The sequence below is a fragment of the Chionomys nivalis genome, unplaced genomic scaffold (genome assembly GCF_950005125.1).
Source record: "Chionomys nivalis unplaced genomic scaffold, mChiNiv1.1 scaffold_75, whole genome shotgun sequence".
In the NCBI taxonomy this organism is placed as follows: domain Eukaryota; kingdom Metazoa; phylum Chordata; class Mammalia; order Rodentia; family Cricetidae; genus Chionomys; species Chionomys nivalis.
The window spans coordinates 292766-310891 of NW_026646889.1; the positions used below are offsets into that span (position 1 = coordinate 292766).

Consider the following 18126-nt stretch of genomic DNA (forward strand, 5'->3'; position numbering starts at 1 on the left):
GGGCTCAACTTTCTCAGAATCCACATAAAGGGGTAGAGTTGAAAAGCTCCTTCTAGGGTCACAGACTAGGGTTTGTGTCCTATAAATGGTGTGGCATATCGGTGGCAAAAGCACAGATCAAGTACTCAAGAAGTCACTGGGTGTGCCTACCTGGCTTCACTGGGACTCCATTTCCCATGTTTCCTCATCCCTCACCTGGGGTTGAGTCTCCTTCCTTTGGGGTTAGGATGCAGCAGGAGAAACAGCAGTACTTATGATGGATTTGCCTCCTTACCCCTTTAAGATGCTTTCTCTGCTTCTTCCCTGTAGTTATGGCTGCCTCCAGGGGCTGGCCTTCCCTAGTGGTGGATGGCCACTATTCAAAGGTGGTTATCTTGATGTTTGATATTCAGTGTTCTGCCACTTAGGGACATGCATGTTGTCTTCATGGTCCACACTCCAAGGCTAGTGCCCATGGTGTCTTTGTGGTTTGCGCTCTGTCTTGGGAGAGCACCCACTGTGTCTACATGGTCCATGCTCAGGCTAGCATGAGTGCCCAGTGTCTTTACAGTCTGCCCTCTGGCTCTGGCAAGTGCCAACGGTATCTTCAAGGTCTGTGCTCTGGCTGGGGGGAGGGCCCACAGTGTCTTTATGGTCTGTGTTCTGGCTTATTTGGGGAGCATCCATGGTGTTGATAGGGTCATATGAGAGCTTCCTGGACTCCAGAGGAAATTCATCCAGGTCTCTAGATGTGCTGATCATCTTGGTAACCTCAACATCATCCTGTGGTCCTAGGATGGAGTGACACTTGTCTTCCAGGACAAACAGCACATTGAGGGGTGATGGATGAGCATGATGGTACTGCCCATCTCCTGGATTTCATCCTCCCCACTGTCATCCAGTAAGTCTGAGTCAGAATCCTCCATGCAGGAGAGGTGATGCTCTGATGTTTCACTATCAGTCTTCTGGAACTCAGCATCCCTACCATCATCCCATGGGTCTAAGTCAGAATCCTCCAGGCAGGAGAGGTCATCCTCTGATGTTTCACTACCAGTCTTCTGAATCTCAGCATCCCCACCATCATTCTGTAGGTCTGATTCAGAATCCTCCATTCAGGAGAGGTAATTCTCTGATGTTTCACTATCAGTTTTCTGAATCTCAGCATCCCCACCATCATTCTGTAGGTCTGAATCAGAATCCTCCAGGCAGGAGAGGTAGTCCTCATCTGTCTCACTGTCATGATCACTATCAGATAAGCTCTTACTCTCTGTTTCCTCAGAATAAAACCATGGATCAGAAAATCATGGACAGCTTATATCCAGCGCTTGTTTAAATCTGGACAGCTGGATGGTGTACAGGCCCTTTTGTTATTTCTTTATTCTTTCCCTCTGTATGGTGTTGATACTTCTCCATCACAGAGATTTTTACACCGAAATTCTTCCTCCACGACCCCACTGTGACAGGTAGGGGATGGTACCACCACAAGATGCTAGAAGGAAAAAGACAAAAGCAGGTCTAGAAGAGAAGTTTATGACTCTCAATGTCTACATCATGAAAATAATAGCTACTTCAAACCTCAAATGATACATCTCAGGGTCAGAGGTGAAAAAGAAAATAATGCCAACCCAAATCCCAAAGCAATTATGAGAAAGCATAAGAAAGGTCAGAGATGAAATAAGTGGTCCCTTAGAGTTTGAAACAAAGACCAAAAAAACAAAGATCAAAACAAAGATCTGGTGATTTGAAAGGATGAAGTCTGACAAACCCTTGACATGTGCCACAAGATTCAAATTCTTGAAATGTAAAACAAGATATGAAGTATGAAAGAAGGACAAGTAGGATCTAGGGAACCCTGAGTGTATGTGTGTGTGATGTGCATTGACTCTACAGAGTTGACAATCCTGTAAGCAAGAGAGTTCTTGAATCATAAAAGAGACACTAATATTGATAAGATGTTATTAAGCCTACATATCACTTGCTGCCTTCCAGCTACTCCATCCTCGGTGTGAGGATCAATTCCAGATATTACAAAACATGCAAGTGATCAATTTAGGTATAAGATGAAAAGAGAAACACAACTTCTGTTAGCAAGGACATCTAAGGACCAACATAGTGCATGACGGGACTTTCCATATAATGGAGACCAGTGCTCCTCGAGAAGCATCAAAAAGACACAAGGAAAGATCATTGCAAAAATAGTCTTGTGCACACCAGATGTCCTTGTTAGAGTGATATCATCTTTAAACCCTCCATGGCAATCCCTGATGCACTGCCATGTGTCCCAGGGAAGACAGCACGACCTGGAAGTTGAACTACTTCCTTAAATTCATCCAGCTTTTGAATAATAATCCAAAATGGTTCCCTGTAGGAGCAGACAATGTGGGCTCCAAGCAGATGCAGTAGATCCATATGTCTCCGTGAAGGAAGGCTGTGGTGCTGATGGGCAAGAACACCATGATGCCAAAGGCCATCCGGGGGCATCTGGAGAACCACCCAGCTCTGGGGAAACTGCTGCCTCATATTTTGGGAAATGTGGGCTTTGTGTTCATCATGGAGAATCTCACTGAGATTAGGGACATGCTTCTGGCCAACAAAGTGCCAGCTGTTGCCTGTGCTGGTGCCATCACCCCATGTGAGGCCACTGTGCCAGCTCAGAACACTGGTCTGGGGCCCAAGAATACCTCTTTTGTTCCATCACTACTAAAATCTCCAGGGGCACCATTGAAATTCTGAGTGATGCACAGCTAATAAAAACTGGAGACAAAGTAGGAGCCAGTGAAGCCACACTGCTGGACATGCTGAACATCTCCCCCTTCTCCTTTGAGCTGATCATCCAGCAGGTGTTTAATGATGGCAGCATTTACAACCCAGAAGTGCTTGACATCACAGAGCAGACTCTGCACTCTTGCTTTCTAGAGGGTGTCCAAAATGTTGCTAGTGTTTGTCTGCAGACTGGTTATCCAGCTGTTGCTTCAGTATCACACTCTAGCGTCTGTGGTTACAAGCGGGTTCTGGCTCTGTCTGTGGGGACTGAGTACACCTTCCTACTTGCTGAAAAGGTCAAGGCCTTCTTGGCTGATCCATCTGCATTTGTGGCTGCTGCCCCTGCAGCTGCTGCCACCACTGCTGCTCCTGCTACTGCTGCAGCCCCAGCCAAGGCTGAAGCCAAGGAAGAGTTGAAGGAATCAGATGAGGATGTGGGATTTGTTCTCTTTGACTGATCCTCTCAAAGCAACCAACTCAGAAAACTTAATCTGAGAAACATGGAAATGAAAGGTTACTTCTGTTAAAAAAGACAAAGCAAAACATAATCTTGAAAGCCAGTATAACCCTGCATCTGACCCCATACAAACAACAACAACCACCACAGCAAACACAAACAAACATACACACACACACACACACAAACACAGACTTGAGTGTACTCCAATGTCCTTGATGAATATCCACTTATACATCTGTTATCAGATTTCTTACTTCTTCACACTAAGTCAACCAACACATGACAGTGAAAGTTTCCTGTTCACAGAGGGTTCAACAGGGAATCCTAGGACAATTCTATGGGAAAACTATTTAGCAAGCATGTAAGGAGAACAACTGAAGAAGTCCACAGCCAGCCACAAAACATCAACTTTTGTCATTCTCTAAAGAAGAAATAGACATGAGGTTCATACTGTAAGCCCCTGGTTCCAGAGAAATGGTGACTAGAGCTGTGGATCAGTAGCTGGAACCTTAACTGAAATGGGGGATATTGGGGCAGACACAAGGTGAAGCTGTAATGTCACAGAGCACATGAAAATAATCCCAGGTCACTGTATACATCTATAGAAGTATTATAGAGGATTCCTTATTTCACACAGATAAGGTTTAAAGTAAAATTAAACCAAAATAAAACATGACAAAAAATTTTAAATAGAACAATTAAGCAAAATGAACACATAAGCAGAACACATAAGCCTCAACAAAAAGTATTGAGTGTATGTATTAAGAAGAACAACTAAACACAAAATTCAACCAACGAAGAGGAAATTTCCCAATGTCAAGGTCCAAGAGATTAGGAGATTCCAGTTTATCAGGTCAAGTGTAGAAGTCCAGGTGCTCTCTATTCAACAAGAGTTTCTCTGCAGCATCAAGACAAACCGCAGTCTGCTGAAGGGCCTTATAGGAAGAGATTTCGATAACTTCTCACAAAGGCTTTTTGTGATGTCACAGTAAGGAATCGGCCAGTAACAGCAAATGGCCCAAAAGATGATTCTCTACCGAGCTCCAGAGCAAATTCCCAACAAGAAACAACTTAAATGACAAAGAATAACCTTCCTCTCAGGCTCTCACAGGACAGGGAGGGATGGAAGACAAGGAGCAGGGGACTTGGGAAGATAGGTCTAAAGCATTTGGATACAGGACTTTGGCAGGTCCCTGGTGCATCCAGTCACACAATTATTTCTGATACCCTGGGCTTTCATGACCTCCCCAAACTACACCTCCCTGCTAGAGCCCAGACATTCAAACACATGATAAGGTGTTAGACCATTCTTGTCAAACCTGAGCAGGACACTTTGACTTTAAGAACATAGTAAGCAGGTAAGATAGTAACAAGGAACAAGTGCCATAGTAACAAGGTGGACAGACTCAGCAACTCTGTGCTGACCTTTGCTAGGGACACAGGTATGGACTAGTTAGAGAATGAACCTATGGTCTGCCCCAATGCCCTTTGCACTAGGATGCTGTGTTCTCTAAGTATTCTGACTACACTTCACATATTCAATTCCTTTATCTAAAACTCCTATAGATGGTCATCTAAAGGATGCTAGCCTTCCCTGACACTGGGATGCTGTAATGAAATGGACTTACCTCATGACACACATGACATGTCTTTGGTTCTTTTTGCAGTGCTGTAGGATGCAACATAGCAAGTATGGAAGATAGTTATCAGGATAGATGAGCATTTAAGTGCTTCAAAGGGTTTATGGGATAATAGATAGCACACGTAGATATGATAATCATTCACATATTCACGAAATATCTGGCTTTTTACAGCTTGTACATACTAATAAAACTTTGAAAGCCAAAAATAAATTAATTAAAAAATTACAAGGAATCATGTTTAAGAACGGAAATATGGGAATAGTATCAACGGGAAGGCCATCACCATCTTCCAGGAGCGAGATCCCGCCAACATCAAATGGTGGGATGCCGGCGCAGAGTATGTTGTGGAGTCGACTGGTGTCTTCACCACCATGGAGAAGGCTGGGGTCCACTTAAAGGGTGGGGCCAAAAGGGTCATCATCTCCGCCCCTTCTGCCGATGCCCCCATGTTTGTGATGGGTGTGAACCATGACAAGTATGACAATTCCCTCAAGATTGTCAGCAACGCTTCCTGTACCACGAACTGCTTATCCCCTTTGGCCAAGGTCATCCATGAAAATTTTGGCATTGTGGATTCGTGACCACAGTCCATGCCATCACAGCCACCCAGAAGACTGTGGATGGCCCCTCTGGGAAGCTGTGGCGAGATTTCCGTGGTGCTGCCAAGAACATCGTCCCTGCATCCACTGGCGCTGCCAAGGCTGTGTGCAAAGTCATCCCAGAGCTGAACTGGAAGCTCAGGGGCATGGCCTTCCGCTTTTCTACCCCCAATGTGTCCGTTGTCGATCTGACATGCCTCCTGGAGAAAGCTTCCAAGTATGACGACATCAAGGAGGTGGTGAAGCAGGCATCCGAGGGCCCACTAAGGGGTATCCTGGGCTACACTGAGGACCAGGTTGTCTCCTGTGACTTTAACAGTGACTCCCACTCTTCTACCTTCGATACTGGAGCTGGCATTGCTCTCAATGACAACTTTGTAAAGCTCGTTTTCTGGTACGACAATGAATTCGGCAATAGCAACAGAGTGGTGGACCTATGGCCTACATGGCCTCCAAAGAGTAAGAAGCCCACCCTGGACCACCCATCCCAGCAGGGATACAGCAAGAGAGAGGCCCTCGGCTGCTGAGCAGTCCCTGTCCTAACTAACCCTTGACACTGAGCATCTCTCTCACAGTTTCCAAACCAGACCCCCAGAATAGCAGGAGGGGCTTAGGGAGCCCTACTCTCTTGAATACCATCAATAAAGTTCATTGCACCCCTAAAAAAAGAAACTGAATGAATATCACAAATTAAATTTAGAACCAATTCAGAGACATAAATCAAAACCAACAAAACAGGAAGCAAATTCACTGTTCTGTTTGGATGTCAAAGCAAATGAGCAGCATCTGTTTTCATAGATCAGTAATATCAAGGTTTACATGAATCAATGTCTGAGCTCAACAACTCTGCAGCCAACCCAGCAACAGCAAACTCTGCAAAGTGAGAAGCACCAGCCAGGGCCTCATGTGGGCAGAGTCTGCAACTTCTCACAGTGGCTCCAGTGAGGCCATAGGAGGTAATGAACCAATCACAGCTATTCACAACCAAAACTGAAGCAATAAAAATCTTCACCTTCTGTCTCCAAGGACTGCATTGGTTTTCTCACTGCCATGACCAATTCCCTGAGAAAGAGCAACATTTGTTCCATAGGTTGTGCTATGGCTCAGACAATCAGGGGACAGGGAAACCATGTTGGGACTTGGGAAGGTGGGTCTGAAGCAGCTGCTCACATGGCTTTTTTATGTCCTGTTGCCTCTAATGACTCCATTTTCCCTGCTGGGTTCCACCACCATAGCGCTTTACAACCTCCTGAATAGCAACCCTGTTAGAGACTGGAAATCCAGAGACTTGAGACAATGTGAAACCTCCCCCACATAAACCTTGAGGACATCTGGACTTTAATAACAGCTGCAGTACCTAGAGTGGACTCAGTTGGCTTTGGGCTACCCTGGGTTAGAGACAGGGCTATGGACTAGATAGTGAACACACAAGCTTCCTCAAGGCCCTTTTCACTCAGATCCTCAAATTCTCTGATGACTCCAACTACTGCAGCCTCTTCATCTCTACCCTCATGGCACTTAGTTCCTTTCCCTTAAACTCATAGTTGTGGGCAGAGAAAGGATGACGACCTGACTGTGACACTGCAAGGCCATGAGGAAATTGTCTTCCCTCAAGACTTTCCAGAGCATGTTTTGTTTAATGAGTAGCATGGTGAGCAGGAGAAAATTCTTAACGTGATAAGGGAATTTACAACCACAGGGAAATGCTGAGAGAAGTAACAAGGCAGGTGTGTATGCTCCAAACACACGACCAAACCAAATCCCTTATCTTTTACAGCTAAGTTAAGAAAACTTAACATAAAGAAATAAACCAATGTACAAAATGTTAAAGATGAATGTGTAGAGCATAGTAGAAAATGATTGATAATAAAATAAACTGAAGCACAGACACTAAATTTAAACCACATCAGTCAAAATTCAGGCACAAACCCGACCCCATTGGGAAGCACACTCACAATGTCCAGGTCAGTGGTGATCACAGATATTTAGTTCCAAAAACAAACAACAAATATCAAAGTCTCTCAAGACCTAAGTCCTGATTCAAGTCCTCTGCAGCCAGCCAACAGCTTCACTGCATTCAAAGGACAAGATCTAGGCCTAGCTGGTGACTAATATGGGTGGACCTCTCTTATTCATCCCAGTGGTTCTTTGTGAGGTCACAGAGCCATGGACCAATCAGAGTTGATCAGAAGCCATCATTGCTTTGGAGTTCTTTTCTCATGGCTCCTCACACATTGATGCCAAGACTCAGAGAGGTAGAGGTTAATTTTGGCTCAGGCTTTAAGAGGATCAGAACAGCATGGTGGTGGCTCAGCTGGTGGCACTAACAGCAGGGCCTCAGGCAACTGCTTTCACTGATAGATATCTCCTCACCCTCGAGCCCATTTAAAAATCCTTGCTATCATGGCCACTCCTCAAATTCTTTTCAGTGCCAAAACCACAAATCCCAATTTGTCCTGAGTCAAGATACCTAAAAGTTTATGGTACTCCTTAGACTAGGTCTTGTCCAACAGAGGAATCTAAAATGGCTGAAAGACACTTAAGGAAATGTTCAACATCCTTAGTCATCAGAGAAATGCAAATTGAAACAACTCTGAGATTCCATCTTACACCTGTAAGAATGGCCAAAATCAAAAACACTGATGACAACTTATGCTGGAGAGGTTGTGGGGAAAAGGGAAAACTCCTGCATTGCTAGTGGGAATGCAAGCTGGTACAGCCCTTTTGGATGTCAGTGTGGTGATTTCTTAGAAAATTAGGAAACAAACTTCCTCAAGACCCAGTATTACCACATTGGGGTATGTATCTAAAGGATGCTCAATCATGCCACAAGGACATGTGCTCAACTATATTCATATCAGCATTGTTGTCAGTGTCAGAACCTGGAAACAATCTCAATGCCCTTTGACCAAAGAATCAATGAGGAAAATGTGGTACATTTACACAATGGAGTACTACATAGCAGAAAAATATAAGGACAGCTTGAATTTTGCAGGAAAATGAATGGAGATAGTAAACATTATTTTGAGTGAGTTAACCCAGACACGGAAAAACAATTATCACATGTTCTCACTCATAAGTGGTTTATAAATATAAAGCAAAGAAAGCCAGCCTACAAACCACAATCCCAGAGAACTTAGATAACAATGCGGATACTAAGAGAGACATACATAGATGATATAATCTATGTGGAAAGTAGAAAGTAGAAAAAGACATGATCTTCTGAGTAAATTGAGAACATGGAGACCTTGGGGGAGGGTTGAAGGCGGAAAGGAGAGGGATGGAGGGGAACAGAGAAAAATGTAAAGCTCAATAAATATCAATAAAAAATGTCACTTCAATGGCTGACCTTTCTTGGGGCTTATGTTAAAATCCATCTTGAAAAATTGGTGCTGAGTTGCCCTTACTGTCATGGACTGATCTATCATGTGAGTGTGGGCTACAAAACAAGTTCCAGGACAGCCAGGACTATTATACAGAGAAACCCTCTCTTGAAAAAAAAAAACAAAAAACAAAGAAAGAAGAGAGAAAAGGAAGGAAGGAAGAGTTACTGCCTGGTCAAGAGAATAGAATGTCTGTTTAGAGTCCAAATATCCCAGGTGGATGGTGTCAGCATGGCCAAGGGGTCATCCTAGAAAGAAGTGTTCCCTTAAACCATGCTAGAGGTCAAATGATTTTACCATTAATAAAGTTGTACTGTCCCATCCCAGAACCCTGCTGTCCAGCACAGCATCTTACCATGTGCAGCCATGCTGGTTCATATGCCTGCCCACTTTCCTGAAATACTCAGAACTTGTCACTTTTCTTTTCTTTTCTTTCTCTTTCTGATCTAAACTCTTCCACATCACCTGCTTACTCCTCTAAGCTCTCCTTCCTGCCATGCAGCTGTCTGTCCTGTGTCTGACCTCCATGGAGAACAGGATTGTATTCCCCACCCTCCAGTCTCCATTCTCTTCAATGCGGTGTTTTTCTGTTAAGTTGGAATAAAATTTTTCTTGATTAATAAAAAAAAGACTCCTACACTCTCATCCACATTGCATTTGGGGATCAGATGGAACAAAAGTGAATTTTTCAGGGGGCATCATCATAATAGTTGATTCCTCAGATACACAATGCCTGACCCAGGAATTTAGACTGTTAATTGTTTTTACATTTTCTTACAAAACCTGTGCCCACTTAAAATTTTCATTCATTTTTAGTACAATAAAATATTTTTAATATTTATTACATATTGGTATGAAGAAATCAAATGCATGTGTTCATATTTAAATGTGATTAATGATTTTAAGAGGCCTGGGGACTCCTGATGAGAGAGCTTATACAGTGGTTCTCAACCTTCCTGATGTTGTGACCCTTTAATACAGTTTGTCATGTTGTGGTGACCCCCAAACATACAATTGTTCTCCTTGTTACCTCATAGCATAATTTTGCTCCTGTTATGAATCATAAACATCAGAGTGCTCTGATGGTCTTGGCTGACCTCTGTGGAAGCGCTGTTTCACTTCCCAAAGGCCTTGACACACAAGGCTAAAATCCCTGGCTTGCTGGGTAGAGACGCTTGATGCTGAGCCTAACAACCAGAATTGGATCTCCAGGACCCGCAAGATTAAGGGAAGAATTAATCCCCACAAGTCATTATCTATCTCTCTCTCTCTCTCTCTCTCTCTCTCTCTCTCTCTCTCTCTCTCACACACACACACAAACACACACAGGACAGACACACGCACATGCTTATAGTGTTTTTCCTGCATGTATGTACATATACCACCTGTGTGCCTTGTTCCTGAAGAGGTCAGAAGAAGGCATCAGATCCCCATGGACTAGAGTAAGCCACCATGTAGGTTTGGGGATTGAACCTGAGCCAACTTTCCAGTCCCACCCTATACTTTTAAAAGTCTAATAAAATAGAGGCTTGGGGGTCAGCAGTTAAGAGCATTTGCTGCTCTTGCAGAGCACCTGGATTTGGTTTACAGCACCCATGTGGCAGCCATGTGTAAATCCACATTCATGGGACCCAGTGCTTTCTTCTGGTCTCTGAGGGCATCAGACACACACAAGAAGCATGCACACACACACACACGCACACTCACATAAGACCTGCAAAATCACTAATACTGGTCTTAGCATCAGCATTTCCTCATGACGGAATATAGTGTCCTGAGCCTTCTTTTGAAGATGCTGACTGGAAACTGGAGTTGGTCCTTCATCTTTGGTGAAGGTTTAGAGAGACACAGAGGACAAGGGTGAAGAACAGCACAAAGCCTGTGCAGATGACATCAGGACCCTCTGACATGCTGTGATTGAGGAGCTTGCTGTAAGGATCCACAGCTCAGATGCTGTCCTTTGCAGGACTGAGCCAGCCAACTTCAGGACTCCAGGGACATCCTCAGGGAGCCTGGGATGAATGTTTAGTATAAATCATGTTATGTGCATAAAGGGGCCATAATTTAATAAGGCTCTGTTTAATCTGGAAATAATCTGTTCATAGTATGTAGGTTGTGTAAATGTGCGGGTCATACAACTCTTGCTCTCTCATCTCAGTGCTCTCAGGTTGTGGGAACACGGGACTAAAGCAGAGTGGTCAAGCCTTTCTGTGTCTTCCCTTCCTTGTCAGGCACATGTGTAGTTCATAGACATACATGTAGACAAAAAAATTAATAGACATAAAATAAATCTAAAAAGAACACATATATTGAGGTGATATTTTGTTTGTGCTCTAACAAATAAAGCTTGCCTGAAGATCAGAGGGCAGAGCTAGCCACAGAGGTCTTGAAGTCTGTATAGACAGACAGGAAGTGATATGGCTGGGCAGAGAGAGAAATATAAGCCATGGGAAACAGGATCTCAGCTCTTTTTTTTTTTTGGCTGAGGAGTTAACAAGGTAAGACTTGGCTGTGACTTGCTCCTTTGTTGCTCTGATCTTTCACCATTTACCCTGATATCTGACTCTGGGTTTGTTTTATTAAGACAAATTAGAATTCATACTACATATATAGTCAGGTATAGCCACATATGCCGGTCAGGAGGAGGGTGTATTTGAGGACAGCCTGAATTAAATTGTGAGGACCTGTCTCTAAAAACCAAGAATAATGGGTCAAGAGAGAGACAGCATCAGAGATGGCAGTAGGAGAAAGTGGGAAAGTGCCATTAAAGGCTTCAGTGAGGGGTGAAGCCTAAGCGATCAACTGAGGGAGGGAAAAGGAACATGTAGGGTCTAGGGGAGAAGCACTGCAAGCAAAGGGGACACCCTGAAATTGACCTCGGGGATAAAGGGGAGGAACACCTCAAAGCAGCTTTGGGGGCCACTGAAACTTGTTCTAACACTAGAAAGGTAAACATCAGCTTTATCATCCTTGAGGCATGGGCAGAAAAATAGAACACCTCTGGCCTGGGTGGGTACTTGGCATTTCATCATCCAAAATTAGAATTTAGTAAGCCAACCTACATTTGGAATGCCATCTTTATTCTCTCAGTACTCCTGAGGCAGAAGCCAGTGAAACACTGTGTTTGAAGTCAGCCTGGTCTACATAAGGAGTTCTGGTCTTGCTAAGAGTACACAGCAAGACTCTGTCTCAAATACGAGGGGGCTGGAGAATGGCTCAATAGTTAAACTTCTCTTACAGAAAACCTGAGTTCAAGCCCCAGTACCCACCTTAGGCAGTTCATAACTGCCTTTAACCCTAGCTCTCAGAGAACCAACATCTCTTGTCTCTGCAGGGACCAGACCAACATGCACATACCCCCACCACACATATACATACCCCCACCACACACAGAGGGGGGGAGGGGAGCACATATAATTTAAAATTAAGATAAGTGGGTTGGTGGTAGTGCACAGTTTTAGTCCCAGCTCTTGGAAGGCAGACGCAAGGGGATCTCTGAGTTCAAGGGCCAGCCTCATCTATAGACTGAGTGCCAGGACTGGCAGGGATACACAGAGAAACCCTGTCTTGAAAAACCAAAAACTAGGCACTCGGGACTTAGCGCGTGAGTCTTCGTCCTCGTTGTCGCCATGCCCGCCGACATCAGCCAGTGGTCCGGGCCGCTGAGCCTGCAGGAGGTGGAGGAGCGCCCTCAGCACGCACTGCGGGTCGCCTATGCCGGGGTGGAGGTGGAAGAGCTGGGTAAAGTGCTGACGCCCACCTAGGTTCAGAATAGGCCCAGCAGCATTTCGTGGGATGGCCTTGACCCAGGGAAACTCTACACCCTGGTCCTCACCGACCCGGATGCTCACAGCAGGAAGGACCCCAAATTCAGGGAGTGGCACCATTTTCTGGTGGTCAACATGAAGGGCAATGACATCAGCAGCGGCAAGGTCCTCCCTGATTACGTGGGCTCTGGGCCTCCCAGTGGCACAGGCCTCCACCGCTACGTCTGGCTGGTGTACGAACAGGACAAGCCACTGAACTGTGATGAACCCATCCTCAGCAACAGGTCAGGAGATCATCGCGGCAAGTTCAAGGTGGCGGCCTTCAGCAAGAAGTATCACCTGGGAGCCCCGGTGGCGGGCACATGTTACCAGGCGGAGTGGGACGACTACGTGCCCAAGCTGTATGAGCAGCTCTCTGGGAAATAGAGGCGCGTGGAGGCCAGCGGTCCTGGGGACCCCCACAGTATTGTCGAGTTGTACAAAGCATGCTGTTTCTCCTCCTTCCTTCCTACCCCCTCGCAGGGAGTCCTGAGCTGTGCTAGGATAGAGGTGTAGGGTGACTTCCCACTGCCCATCCTTAGGATTCTAATAATCGTATCCAGGTTTGTGTTTGCTCGAATTTAGTCTCCATCTAGGGGGTGTTTTGTGTTCTGATGGAGTCCTTGTATTGTTAATTTAAGATTTGCAACTCTGAAAAGTAAAGACACTCTGCCCCATGTGAGGGTGAGGGCTAGTGTTGTCTGTACGTGGTTTGACAAGGACTTGCCCAGAACCAGGCATGGTGGCATCTTCTGAGATGTGTTTTTAAAGTTCTGTCCCCAACTGGGACAACACAAGGCTTCCATTTCAGCTGGGGCAGGCGGCTGCACAGGTGTTGGTGTCCTGTAGCTCTAAAGAACAGGGCTACTGTGCTGAGGCGAGGCCCCAGAGAGAGGGCTAAGTCTTGCTTCTCAGCATGAGTAAAAGTTCCTGGAGTTGCTTGGTGTGTTGATCTTGTCTGTACATCATCAAATAAAAATAAAGGCATTGAATTTAAAAAAAAGAAAAAGAAAAACCAAAAACTAATAAATAAATAAATAAATAAATAAATAAATAAACAAATAAAATCAAATCTTTAAAAAAAAAAAACCAACAAAGCCTAGAACATACCATACTGTTTATAGGGGAAAATTCAGGCATGACCTGGTGCCCAGCCTACTTGGCAAACTGTACTTCTAAATAAGAAGCATGGCACACCGTGCTCCTGAAAGCAGAACACTGAATTCTGAAGTCGCTTGAGTAGCCAGCAGTTGGCCTATGAATGAATCTGTATTCTCCTTGTCTCCTATACTGTGCATCTTGCACGTGAGACCCTGGTGGCATAAACTGTCAATGTCCAGTCAGTGGAAATGCACTAACCAATCACAGATGACAGACTTCTATTATATACGTGGTTGTTCACGTGCAGTAGGGCAGACACTGATCCCTGGAGCCCTGTCTGGAGCAGTTTATCTCAGCGCCCATAACAGATTCATGGGCATTTTGGTCTTGGGTGGGGGTGGGGTCACCGCTAAGGATGGCAGGGGTAGTAGCGAAACTGCCTACATGACTACTCTATAATATGTTTAAGGGTTTTATTGACAGAGAGACGGCGTGGGAGCCAGCTGACCTTTGGAAAGCACCACAAGCATCCAGTGTTCAGTAACCTGCCTCACACCATCTCTCTAGAGTTGTTGCTCATGTCCTGTGCAGTGGTACATGGGAACCAGTCACAGTGTATACTGGTTATTACACTCACAGATGTGGGTGCACATCGTGTAGACAGCTGCCAGCATTTGGGGCATCCACTGCATTGGGCAGCTAGATAAAAGTGATAGAGGAGGGGGAGGGGGTCTTAGAGGGCCAGAGTTATGGGTCATACCTGTGACCCTTAATTACATTCATTTAGGCAAATTCTGCACATCTTTTTGTGTGAGAAAGACCTAGGAAGTTAGAAAATGGAACTGGGAGTTTCTCAGTTTCTCTGAATTCATACTCTCTGACGTGTGAGTTTCTGTCTCTGGCTATTAGTATCTGTGACCTGTAAGCTTCTGACTCTGTGGGTATCAGTGGAATCTGGGAGTCTTTCTAATAGATGTACAGGTGTTTCTGAGATGGTCACCTAGACCCACTCATTTGGCTTTTACGATGAGTATGCAGTATCTTTTGGGGGGTTCTCATGGACAGGTAGGTAGGGTGGTGTTCCTGGGGAGGTTGATCTTCACAGGATAATGGAGGCATACACGATGTTGTTATCCTGCAGGTGTGTGGGGGAGATAAGGCATTAGATAACAGAGCAACTGAGGCTCCCATAAAGCAGCAGCTGCCTCCTGAATGTCCCTCCCACACCTCTGACCTCCAACCTCTGCCTCCATCAAAATCCCTTTAACTCCTTCAGACCTGTGTCTGAATTGCTACCTTGGGGTTCTCTTTGGGGTCCATATGTTGTCCTAGAGAAAAAGGAACATAGAGTTCTGACGTCACGGCATGTGACAGGAAGGGAGACAGATGGCTGGGAGTTCCAAGTTTGAGATGAAGACCTAGGTTACATGGGAGGGACAGGGTGAGAAGGAGAAGACAAAAACACTGAGGGAATGCTTATGTAAGTGTGGGGTCTTGGGAGAAGAAGGCAGAGCCAAGTGTGGAAATTAGAAGATGGCAGAATTCACCTCAGGTTCAACATCCTCATATTTCTCAGTGTTTTCAATGAGTTCCCTGCATAAGAACAAGATGGGCAACATATTAGAGGCTGGAAAAGAAAGAATTAAGACATTGGGTGCTGGGCTGGAGAGATGGCCCAGGGAGTAAAGTGCTTGTCACATAAACGTCAAGTCCTGACTTTAGACCCCAGCATCCGCCCACCTAAAGCTGGATGCTGGAGAAACAGAAACAGGCTGCTAAGTCCCAGGAGTTCACTGGCCAGCCTACACTAACAGATGAGCTCTAGATTCAGTGAAAAACCCTGTCTCAGAAGATGAAGTGGAGGGCTGGAGAGATGGTTCAGTAGACAAAATGCCTGCTTCTCAAACATGAAGACCAAAATTTAGATTCCCAAGGGCTCATGTAAAAATGCTGGGTATAGACATGCAGTAGTGGTGCATGCCTTTAAACCCAGTACTCAGGAAATAGGGGCAAGGGGATCTCTGTAATTTTGAGGCCAACTTGGTCTACAAAGTGAGTTCCAGGACAGCCAGGGATGTTTACACAGAAAAACCCTGTCTCAGAAAACCAAACCAACAACAAAATATTCTGGGTACAATGTGCCTAGAGGGTAGGGGTGGAGATGGGTGGATCCCTGAAGCTCCTTTTCTGGGCAGCCCAGGCAAACTGATGAGCTTCAGTTAGGAAGAGACCTTACTATAAAGGTCTCAAAATAAATATTAAATAAAGGCGGGAGAAGCTGAGAAGAGTCACAGCATAGAAATATGGCCTCCACATACATGCTTAAGTTCACACAGAATGATAACATAAAAGCATGAACACAAAATAGAATGGAGAGCAACTGAGAAAAGACACCATTGATCTCTGGCTTCTACACACATGAGCACATGAGCATGTGCACTGCATGCACACACACACACACACACAGAAACATGTAATAACACACAGAGACCTGAGCATGGTGGTGCATGCTTGTATTCTCAGTGCTCAGGAGGTAGAGCCAGTGGAACTCCTGATGTTCACTTGTCAATCAACCAGGTCTAATTGGTGAGTTCCAGACAAGTGTGAAACCTTGTCTCAAATAAAACAAAACAAAACAAAAGCCCAAACTGCAACAACAACAACAAAACCCCAAAAGCCAATGGGGTCTGGTGAAATGGCTTAGTAGATAAAGCCTTACCGTTAAGACTGACAACCTGAGCAGGATGGTGGTGACACACGCTATAATCCCAGCATTTGGGGGGCAGAGGCAGGCAGATCTTAGTGAGTTAGAGGCCAGCCTGGGCTACAAGAGTGAGTTCCAGGACACATTCCAAATCTACAGAGAATCCCTGTCTTGAACAACTGAGGGGAGGGAGGGAGACTGACAACCTGATCTCATCCCAGGGATCCACATGTGGAAGGAAAAATATAGCTCTCTGAAGCTGTTCTTTGTCTTCCACATGTGTGCCATATGAAAGTCATACCCACATACACATGCACACAAACAAATAAGTAAAATGTAATAAAAATAATGTTTAAAATGTATGAACTGTATGACTCCTGAGAAAACTCATGCACACACACACACCCCAATGCTATCCTCTTTCATCAACTTGATTAAAACCAGAAGGAAAGTAAGTTTCAGATCTTCTGTGAAGGTTCTCAGGCTAAGTTTGTGGAAGAAGGGACCTGAGATTGGACTGGAGGAAGAGAATCTGGCCAGAGAAACCACAGGGAGAAGAAAGAGGGAGGAGCTGGGGATGCAGTGTTGCTCTTAGAGTGCTTGTGTTAATTGCACAAGGTCCTGGGTTCCATCCCCAGCACCTCATAACCCAGCTGTGGTATGATGCCTGTCATTCCAACAGTTGGGAAATGGAAGCCAAAGGGTCAGAAGTTCAAGGTTGTCCTTGGCTACACAGAGAGTTCAAGACCAGCCAGGGCTATATGAGACCCTTTCTCAGAAAAATGGAGAAGGCTCAGAGCAGGCCATGTACAGTAAGGAAAAGAAAAGTCAGGAAAGAAGGGCAGAGAGGTTGGGAGGTGAACAGAAAAGGACAAGAGATGTGGAAGATCTAGAAGAAAGAACTCCTGGGAGCAGGGCTCACTGAGCATAAAGACAGAGAGAAGAAAGGGAAAGATGGGAGAGCTGGTGGAATCCAGGCAGATGTTCCAGGCTGACAGGAACCAGAGCCACAGAGAAGGAAGCATAGGAAATGGAAGGAGAGAAGGAGAAAGACCCATGAGACCTGAGGGTGGGGAATGTCCTGGGAAGGAGACTCCCCGAGATTCTGCTGCACTCCATGTCGGTGTGTGAAGCTGGTGGCCCTGAAGAACATGCCGTCATAGAGGACATGGAGGAAGCAGACAGGATGAGTCAGGGGTGGGAGATGTGAAGAGCCCTGTGTGTGGTTTTCCTTTGTTCTTCTAAGCTATTTGAAGGGGGTGAAGAGATGGCTCAGTGGTCAAGAGCACTGGCTGCTCTTGCAGAGACAGAATGGCGCGCACCTGGTTGGGGTTTTGGCTTTAGTCCTCTGGCCTGGGGGGAAGAAACAGTGTCAGTATGACATCCGTGCTGATTGTCCATCTGCCTCTCAGCTGTCCTCTATGTTCAGCACCTTCGGAGGACAGGGGAGCGAAGATACCAGCCCAGGCAGTCAGAGAAGAGCTTGGACTACCTCTGCTGGCTGTTGTCCTACACAGCAACCCCTCCCACAAATCTCTGCCAGGTCCAGGTCCAACCCCTGTCTCCTTTGGTTCCTTCACCTTACCTTGAGTTCCCCCTGGCCCCACACCTGCTTGTCTACTCTGTGTTCTCCCGGCTTCCTTTTGTGCCATTAGAAACTGCATACTTCTGGATTGTAGTTTACTCTA

The 18126-nt window shown here is 45.4% G+C and overlaps 3 pseudogenes; all 3 read left to right on the forward strand.

The window, feature by feature from the left end:
• The first annotated feature begins 2253 nt into the window (after positions 1-2253).
• On the forward strand, positions 2254-3200 carry LOC130869090 (60S acidic ribosomal protein P0-like; annotated as a pseudogene).
• A 440-nt stretch (positions 3201-3640) lies between these two features.
• LOC130869091 (glyceraldehyde-3-phosphate dehydrogenase-like) lies at positions 3641-5907 on the forward strand (annotated as a pseudogene).
• A 6522-nt stretch (positions 5908-12429) lies between these two features.
• On the forward strand, positions 12430-13168 carry LOC130869096 (phosphatidylethanolamine-binding protein 1-like; annotated as a pseudogene).
• Positions 13169-18126: the final 4958 nt, after the last annotated feature.